Source organism: Arachis stenosperma, chromosome 6, assembly GCF_014773155.1.
Source record: "Arachis stenosperma cultivar V10309 chromosome 6, arast.V10309.gnm1.PFL2, whole genome shotgun sequence".
Lineage (NCBI taxonomy): Eukaryota > Viridiplantae > Streptophyta > Magnoliopsida > Fabales > Fabaceae > Arachis > Arachis stenosperma.
Window position 1 is genome coordinate 62,426,749 of NC_080382.1, and position 8,599 is coordinate 62,435,347.

The following is an 8,599-nucleotide window of genomic DNA, read 5'->3' on the forward strand; positions in this document are numbered from 1 at the left end:
TGATTTGAATTAGTGAAATCTGATTTATGTTTGTCTTGGAGAACTTATTTATTTTTAAACAAGTAGGTAGAAACATTTTGCATTTAGTTGCATTCATAGGTTGCATCTCGTACATTCTATCATTCCTCTTCATCTCTTTATAGTTTCTCTTGAGCTTAGCATGAGGACATGCTAATGTTTAAGTGTGGGGAGGTTGGTTTTGATGAGAGAACTTTTGCGTGGTCTAGAATTCAGAATAACTTTCGGTTGCAAGTATAGCTTCTAAACCAACAAAAGTCCTTTCATACAAATGTTTTGGTTGTCACAAGTAACAAACCCCTTTAAAATTGATAACCGAGTATTTAAACCTCGGGTCGTCTTCTCAAGGAAATGCAGGGAGGTATGTTCTTATTATTGGTTATGGAAAAACAGTGTTTGGGATTGAAAAAGGTTTTAAGCAAGAGAAATAGATTATAGAATTGATAAATTGATAACTAATAAAACTTTTGGCAAGGTATTAGAACTGGAAGTCCTATCCTTATCAATTGTGATGAGAATTGGATTTTAATCCCACTTATTTAACCTTTACTAAAGCAAAGGAAAGTCAAGTGAAATAATCAGTTTGATCCTCAAGTCCTAGTCAATCCCTGTGGGGAGACTAGCTTTAGAGCGATCTGCCAATTTCAACCACTGCTTTATTTTATAATTCAAGAGTTACCAATTATTTAACCCAAGTCAAAAGGGAAAATTCTAAATTAAATTGAAGACATCATAAATAGAATAAAGCAATCATAAATATGAAAATACCTCAAATTATATTAAATAGAAATATCAAATGTAACATGGAAAAGTTCATATGCAAATAAAAGAGAAAATAAATAAGAACATTGAACCTGTGATGAAGAAGATGAAATTATTCCTAAGTCCTTTAAGAGGAATCCTAATCCTAATCCTAAGAGAGAGGAGAGATCCTCTCTCACTAAAACTACATCTAAAACTATGAAAAGTGAATTATGATCCGATCTGAAGTGTCCCTTTCATTCCTCCACTTTGCAGCCTTTAATCTGTGTTTTCTAGGCTTGAAACTGGGCCGGAAATAGCCCAGGATTCGCTATTTGCGAAATCTGCCACGCTGATTTACGCAGATGTGACGCGTCCGCGTGGATGACGCATTTGCGTTGCTTATCTGTACGGCTACTATGGCAAATTATATATCAAATCGAAGCCCCGGACGTTAGCTTTCCAATGCAAGTAAAACTGCGACATTTAGACCTCTGTAGCTCAAGTTATGGTCATTTTAGTGCGAGTGGGTCAGGCTGACAGTTTTGTAGTTTCTTCAACTTCTTGTATTCTTTCCACTTTTGCATGCTTCCTTTCCATCCTCTAAGCCATTCTTGCCCTGTAATCCCTGAAATTACTTAACACACATATCAAGGCATCTAATGGTAACAAGAGAGGATTAAATAAATGAAAATAAAAGCCAAAGAAGCATGTTTTCAATCATAGAACAAATTATGGGAAGGAATTGTAAAACATGCAAATCATATGAATAAATGTATGAAAGATTGATAAAATCCACTCAATTAAGCACAAGATAAACCATAAAATAGTAGTTTATCAACGACGCGCCCGCGTGGAAAAGCAAAACGCCGAATGACGCGTCCGCATTAGTGACATGACCGCGTGACGTGCGCGATTTGTAGAATCTCAGAAGTCGCTGGCAGTGTTTCTGGGCCGGATTTCAACCCAGTTTTTGGCCCAGAAATTTTAGTTTGGAGATCTGAAATTGCTCCTTCCCTAGGTTTTACTCACTTGAACATTCATAGTTAGGATTTTGAAGATTTTAGCTTTAGCTTTTGAGAAGAGTCTACCTCCGGTACTAGTAATTATATTCTGTCAATTACTTTTCATTTATTATTCCATATTCTTAATTCCTTTAGAGTTGACATTGGATTATTTTTACAAGTCATTAATATAGACTATTTTTATTTTCAATTAATCCTTTTCATTATTATTTATGATGTCTTCTTTTATTTCCCCCATTAATTCTGTGATGTTTATGATTATGATGAGTGAGTAGTTCCATAACTTGATTGGGAGATGATTGAAAGGAAACCTTGAGTTGAATTACTCAAGAGAGAAATTATAATTGAAATTATTTTTGGATCAACCTCTAATCATTGACACTAGTCCTCCCCAAGGGAGAGGATTAGGACTTGTGATTAGAAACAGCTTTTCAACTTGCTTGACTTTCCTTTACCTAGTAAGGGATAACTAAGCAGAGCAACTTCCAATTATTAATTAATCTTGATAGTACTTCAACAAGAATAGGGCTTCCAACTAATCTACTCCCAGTCAAGGCTTTTATTTAAAATTAATTAAATTCTCTAAATTAATTTTCTGTTTATCAACTTAACCATTTTTGAAAACACCTGATTGATAAAATAGAACATCTTTCTGCAACTCGTTGGGAGATGACCTGGAATTCATATTCCTAGTATTTTAATTTTAATCTTTGTGACAACCCTTTTAAATTGATAAGCGGATTTTCGGCTGTTTAAGGACTGGTGCGCGAAATTGTGAACAATACTTTTCACAACTCTCATAATCCCCGGTCATGAACTCCAAGAACTTGGTAGCTCAATCCCATGGCATTACACAACTTCGCACAACTAACCAGCAAGTGCACTGGGTCGTCCAAGTAATACCTTACGTGAGTAAGGGTCGATCCCACGGAGATTGTTAGTATGAAGCAAGCTATGGTCATCTTGTAAATCTTAGTCAGGCAGACTCAAATGGATATGGTGATGAACGAAAATAACATAAAAGATAAAGATAGAGATACTTATGTAATTCATTGGTAGGAACTTCAGATAAGCGCATGAAGATGCCTTCCCTTCCGTCTCTCTGCTTTCCTACTGTCTTCATCCAATCCTTCTTCTTCCTTTCCATGGCAAGCTTGTGTAGGGTTTCACCGTTGTCAATGGCTACCTCCCATCCTCTCAGTGAAAACGATTGCATATGCTCTGTCACAGCACGCGGAATTCAGCTGTCGGTTCTCGATCAGGCCGGAATCGAATCCATTGATTCTTTTGCATCTGTCACTAACGCCCCGCCTGCTAGGAGTTTGAAGCGCGTCACAGTCATTCAATCATTGAATCCTACTCAGAATACCACAGACAAGGTTAGACCTTCCAGATTCTCTTGAATGCTGCCATCAGTTCTCGCCTATACCACGAAGACTCTGATCTCACGGAATGGTTGGCTCGTTTGTCAGGCGAGCACTCGGTTGTCAGGCGATCAACCATGCATCGTGCAATCAGGAATCCAAGAGACATTCACTAGAACCTTGGTTGCTTGTAGAACAAAAGTGGTTGTCAGTCACCTTGTTCATGAGTGAGAATGATGATGAGTGTCACGGATCATCACATTCATCAAGTTGAAGAACAAGTGATATCTTAGAACAAGAACAAGCGGAATTGAATGGAAGAACAATAGTAATTGCATTAATACTCGAGGTACAGCAGAGCTCCACACCTTAATCTATGGTGTGTAGAAACTCCACCGTTGAAAATACATAAGCATAAGGTCTAGGCATGGCCGTGAGGCCAGCCTCCCAATGATCTAAGAACTAGATGTCCAAAGATGATCAAAGGATCAAAAACAATCCAAAGATGAAAATACAATAGTAAGAGGTCCTATTTATAAGAAACTAGTAGCCTAGGGTGTACAGAGATGAGTAAATGACATAAAAATCCACTTTCGGGCCCACTTGGTGTGTGCTTGGGCTGAGCAATGAAGCAATTTCGTGTAGAGACTCTTCTTGGAGTTAAACGCCAGCTTTTATGCCAGTTTGGGCGTTTAACTCCCATTTAGGTGCCAGTTCCGGCGTTTAACGCTGGGATTTCTGAGGGTGACTTTGAACGCCGGTTTGGGCCATCAAATCTTGGGCAAAGTATGGATTATCATATATTGCTGGAAAGCCCAGGATGTCTACTTTCCAATGCCGTTGAGAGCGCGCCAATTGGGCTTCTGTAGCTCCAGAAAATCCACATCGAGTGCAGGGAGGTCAGAATCCAACAGCATCTGCAGTCCTTTTGAGTCTCTGGATCAGATTTTTGCTCAGATCCCTCAATTTCAGCCAGAAAATACCTGAAATCACAGAAAAACACACAAACTCATAGTAAAGTCCAGAAAAGTGAATTTTAACTAAAAACTAATAAAAATATAATAAAAACTAACTAGATCATACTAAAAACATACTAAAAACAATGCCAAAAAGCGTATAAATTATCCGCTCATCACAACACCAAACTTAAATTGTTGCTTGTCCCCAAGCAACTGAAAATCAAATAAGATAAAAAGAAGAGAATATACTATAGACTCCAAATTATCAATGAAACTTAGCTCCAAATTAGATGAGCGGGACTACTAGCTTTTTGCCTCTGAACAGTTTTGGCATCTCACTCTATCCTTTGAAATTCAGAATGATTGGCTTCTTTAGGAACTCAGAATCCAGATAGTGTTATTGATTCTCTTAGTTAAGTATGATGATTCTTGAACACAGCTACTTATTGAGTCTTGGCCGTGGCCCAAAGCACTCTGTCTTCCAGTATTACCACCGGATACATACATGCCACAGACACATAATTGGGTGAACCTTTTCAGATTGTGACTCAGCTTTGCTAGAGTCCCCAATTAGAGGTGTCCAGGGTTCTTAAGCACACTCTTTTTGCCTTGGATCACAACTTTATTTCTTTCTTTTTCTTTCTTTTTCTCTTTTTTTTTTTTTCTTTTTTTTTCGGTTTTTTTTTTCGCCTCTTTTTTTTTTCGTATTCACTGCTTTTTCTTGCTTCAAAAATCATTTTTATGATTTTTCAGATCCTCAGTAACATGTCTCCTTTTTCATCATTCTTTCAAGAGCCAACAATTTTAACATTCATGAACAACAAATTCAAAAGACATATGCACTGTTCAAGCATACATTCAGAAAACAAAAAGTATTGCCACCACATCAAACTAATTAAGCCAGTTTTAAAGATGAATTCGAAATCCTGTACTTCTTGTTCTTTTGTGATTAAAAACAGTTTTCATTTAAGAAAGGTGATGGATTCATAGGACATTCATAACTTTAAGGCATAGACACTAAGACACTAATGATCATAAGACACAAACATGGATAAACATAAACATAAATTTTCGAAAAACAGAAGAATAAAGAACAAGGAGATTAAAGAACGGGTCCACCTTAGTGATGGCGGCTTGTTCTTCCTCTTGAAGGTCTTATGGAGTGCTTGAGCTCCTCAATGTCTCTTCCTTGTCTTTGTTGCTCCTCTCTCATGATTCTTTGATCTTCTCTAATTTCATGGAGGAGGATGGAATGTTCTTGGTGCTCCACCCTTAGTTGTCCTATGTTGGAACTCAATTCTCCTTGGGAGATGTTTAGTTGCTCCCAGTAGTTTTGTGGAGGAAGGTGCATCCCTTGAGGCATCTCAGGGATTTCATGATGAGGAATTTCCTCATGCTTGCTCCATCCTTTTCTTAGTGATGGGCTTGAGGTCATGCCTTCTCAGTTGAACCAGCTTTCCTCTTGAGCTTTTCTTCCATTGAGCGCCCTCTTCACAAATGTTTATGAGGACTTGGTCCAACCTTTGATCAAAGTTGACCCTTTTTCATGGCCACAACTTCATAGAAGTGGTCTTGATGCACCCTTGAGATGAATCTCTCCATCTCCCATGACTCGGAGGTGAAAGCTTTTGCCTTCCCTTTCCTCTTTCTAGAGGTTTCTCCGGCCTTGGATGCCATAAATGGTTATGGAAAAACGAAAAAGCAACACTTTACCACACCAAACTTAAAAGGTTTGCTCGTCCTCGAGCAAAAGAAGAAAGAAGAGAGTAGAAGAAGAAGAAATGAGGAAGAAGGGAGTGGCTTATGTATTCGGCCAAGGAGAGGGAGAAGTGGTGTTTAGGTTGTGTGAAAATGAAGGAGTGAAGAAGGGTATTTATAGGAGAGAGGGGGGGTAGGGTTCGGCCATTATGGGTGGGTTTGGGAGGGAAAGTGGTTTGAATTTGAAGGGTGAGGTTGGTGGGTTTTATGAAGGATGGATGTGAGTGGTGAATGGGTGAAGAAAAGAGAGAGTGGTGGGGATCCTGTGGGGTCCACAGATCATGTGGTGTCAAGGAAAAGTCATCCCTGCACCAAATGGCATTCAAAATCACGTTTTGAGCCATTTCTGGCGTTAAACGCTGGGCTGGTGCCCATTCCTGGCGTTTAACGCCAGGTTCTTGCCCTTTTCTGGCGTTTAACGCCAGTCTGGTGCCCCTTTCTGGCGTTAAACGCCCAGAATGGTGCCAGACTGGGCGTTAAACGCCCAACTGCTAGCCTCACTGGCGTTTAAACGCCAGTGAATTCTTCCTCTAGGGTGTGCTGTTTTTCTTCCTATTTTTCACTCTGTTTTTGCTTTTTCAATGGATTTTGTGACTTCTTATGATCATCAACCTACAAAAAAACATAAAATAACAAAAGAAAATATATAAAATATAATCATTGGGTTGCCTCCCAACAAGCGCTTCTTTAATGTCAGTAGCTTGACAGAGGACTCTCATGGAGCCTCACAGATGCTCAGAGCCATGTTGGAACCTCCCAACACCAAACTTAGAGTTTGAATGTGGGGGTTCAACACCAAACTTAGAGTTTGGTTGTGGCCTCCCAACACCAAACTTAGAGTTTGACTGTGGGGGCTCTATTTGGCTCTGCCTTGAGAGAAGCTCTTCATGCTTCTTCTCCATGGTGATAGAGGGATATCCTTGGGCCTTAAACATAAAGGATTCTTCATTCACTTGAATGATCAACTCTCCTCTATCAACATCAATCACAGCCTTTGCTGTGGCCAGGAAGGGTCTGCCAAGGATGATGGTTTCATCCATGCACTTCCCAGTCTCTAGGACTATGAAATCCGCAGGGATGTAATGGTTTTCAATTTTCACCAAAACATCCTCTACAAGTCCATGAGCTTGTTTTCTTGAGTTGTCTGCCATCTCTAATGAGATTCTTGCAGCTTGCACTTCAAAGATCCCTAGCTTCTCCATTACAGAGAGAGGCATGAGGTTTACACTTGACCCTAAGTCACACAGAGCCTTCTTGAAGGTTATGGTGCCTATGGTACAAGGTATTGAAAACTTCCCAGGATCTTGTCTCTTTTGAGGTAATTTCTGCCTAGACAAGTCATCCAGTTCTTTGGTGAGCAAAGGAGGTTCATTCTCCCAAGTCTCATTTCCAAATAACTTGTCATTTAGCTTCATGATTGCTCCAAGGTATTTAGCAACTTGCTCTTCAGTGACATACTCATCCTCTTCAGAGGAAGAATACTCATCAGAGCTCATGAATGGCAGAAGTAAGTCTAATGGAATCTCTATGGTCTCATTTTGAGCCTCAGATTCCCATGGTTCCTCATTGGGGAACTCATTGGAGGCCAGTGGACGTCCAGTGAGGTCTTCCTCAGTGGCGTTCACTGCCTCTTCTTCCTCCCAGAATTCGGCCATGTTAATGGCTTTGCACTCTCCTTTTGGATTTTCTTCTGTGTTGCTTGGGAGAGTACTAGGAGGGAGTTCAGTAACTTTCTTGCTCAGCTGTCCCACTTGTGCCTCCAAATTCCTAATGGAGGACCTTGTTTCAGTCATGAAACTTTGAGTGGTTTTGATTAGATCAGAGACCCTTGTTGCTAAGTTAGAGGGATTCTGCTTAGAACTCTCTGTCTGTTGCTGAGAAGATGATGGAAAAGGCTTGCCATTGCTAAACCTGTTTCTTCCACCATTATTGTTATTGAAACCTTGTTGAGGTCTTTCTTGATTCTTCCATGAGAAATTTGGGTGATTTCTCCATGAAGAATTGTAGGTGTTTCCATAGGGTTCTCCTAGGTAATTCACCTCTTCTATTGAAGGGTTCTCAGGATCATAAGCTTCTTCCTCAGATGAAGCATCCTTAGTACTGCTTGGTGCATTTTGCATTCCAGACAGACTTTGAGAGATCAAATTGACTTGTTGAGTCAATATTTTGTTCTGAGCCAATATGGCATTCAGAGTATCAATCTCAAGAACTCCTTTCTTCTGACTAGTCCCATTGTTCACAGGATTTCTTTCAGAAGTGTACATGAATTGGTTATTTGCAACCATTTCAATTAGCTCTTGAGCTTCTGTAGGCGTCTTCTTCAAATGAAGAGATCCTCCAGCAGAGCTATCCAAAGACATCTTGGATAGTTCAGAGAGACCATCATAGAAAATACCTATGATGCTCCATTCAGAAAGCATGTCAGAAGGACATTTTCTGATCAATTGTTTGTATCTTTCCCAAGCTTCATAGAGGGATTCTCCATCCTTCTGTTTGAAGGTTTGGACTTCCACTCTAAGCTTGCTCAATTTTTGAGGTGGAAAGAACTTTGCCAAGAAGGCATTGACTAGCTTTTCCCAAGAGTCCAGGCTTTCTTTAGATTGAGAGTCCAACCATATTCTAGCTCTGTCTCTTACAGCAAAAGGGAATAGCATCAGTCTGTAGACCTCAGGGTCAACCCCATTAGTCTTGACTGTGTCACAGATTTGCAAGAATTCAGCTAAGAACTGATGAG

The 8,599-nt window shown here is 39.7% G+C and overlaps 1 non-coding gene across 1 annotated transcript; it reads left to right on the plus strand.

The window, feature by feature from the left end:
• The first annotated feature begins 8,279 nt into the window (after positions 1–8,279).
• On the plus strand, positions 8,280–8,387 carry LOC130937154 (small nucleolar RNA R71). Its single transcript, XR_009068385.1, has one exon. It is a non-coding gene; the product is annotated as a small nucleolar RNA R71 (small nucleolar RNA).
• The last annotated feature ends 212 nt before the right edge of the window (positions 8,388–8,599 follow it).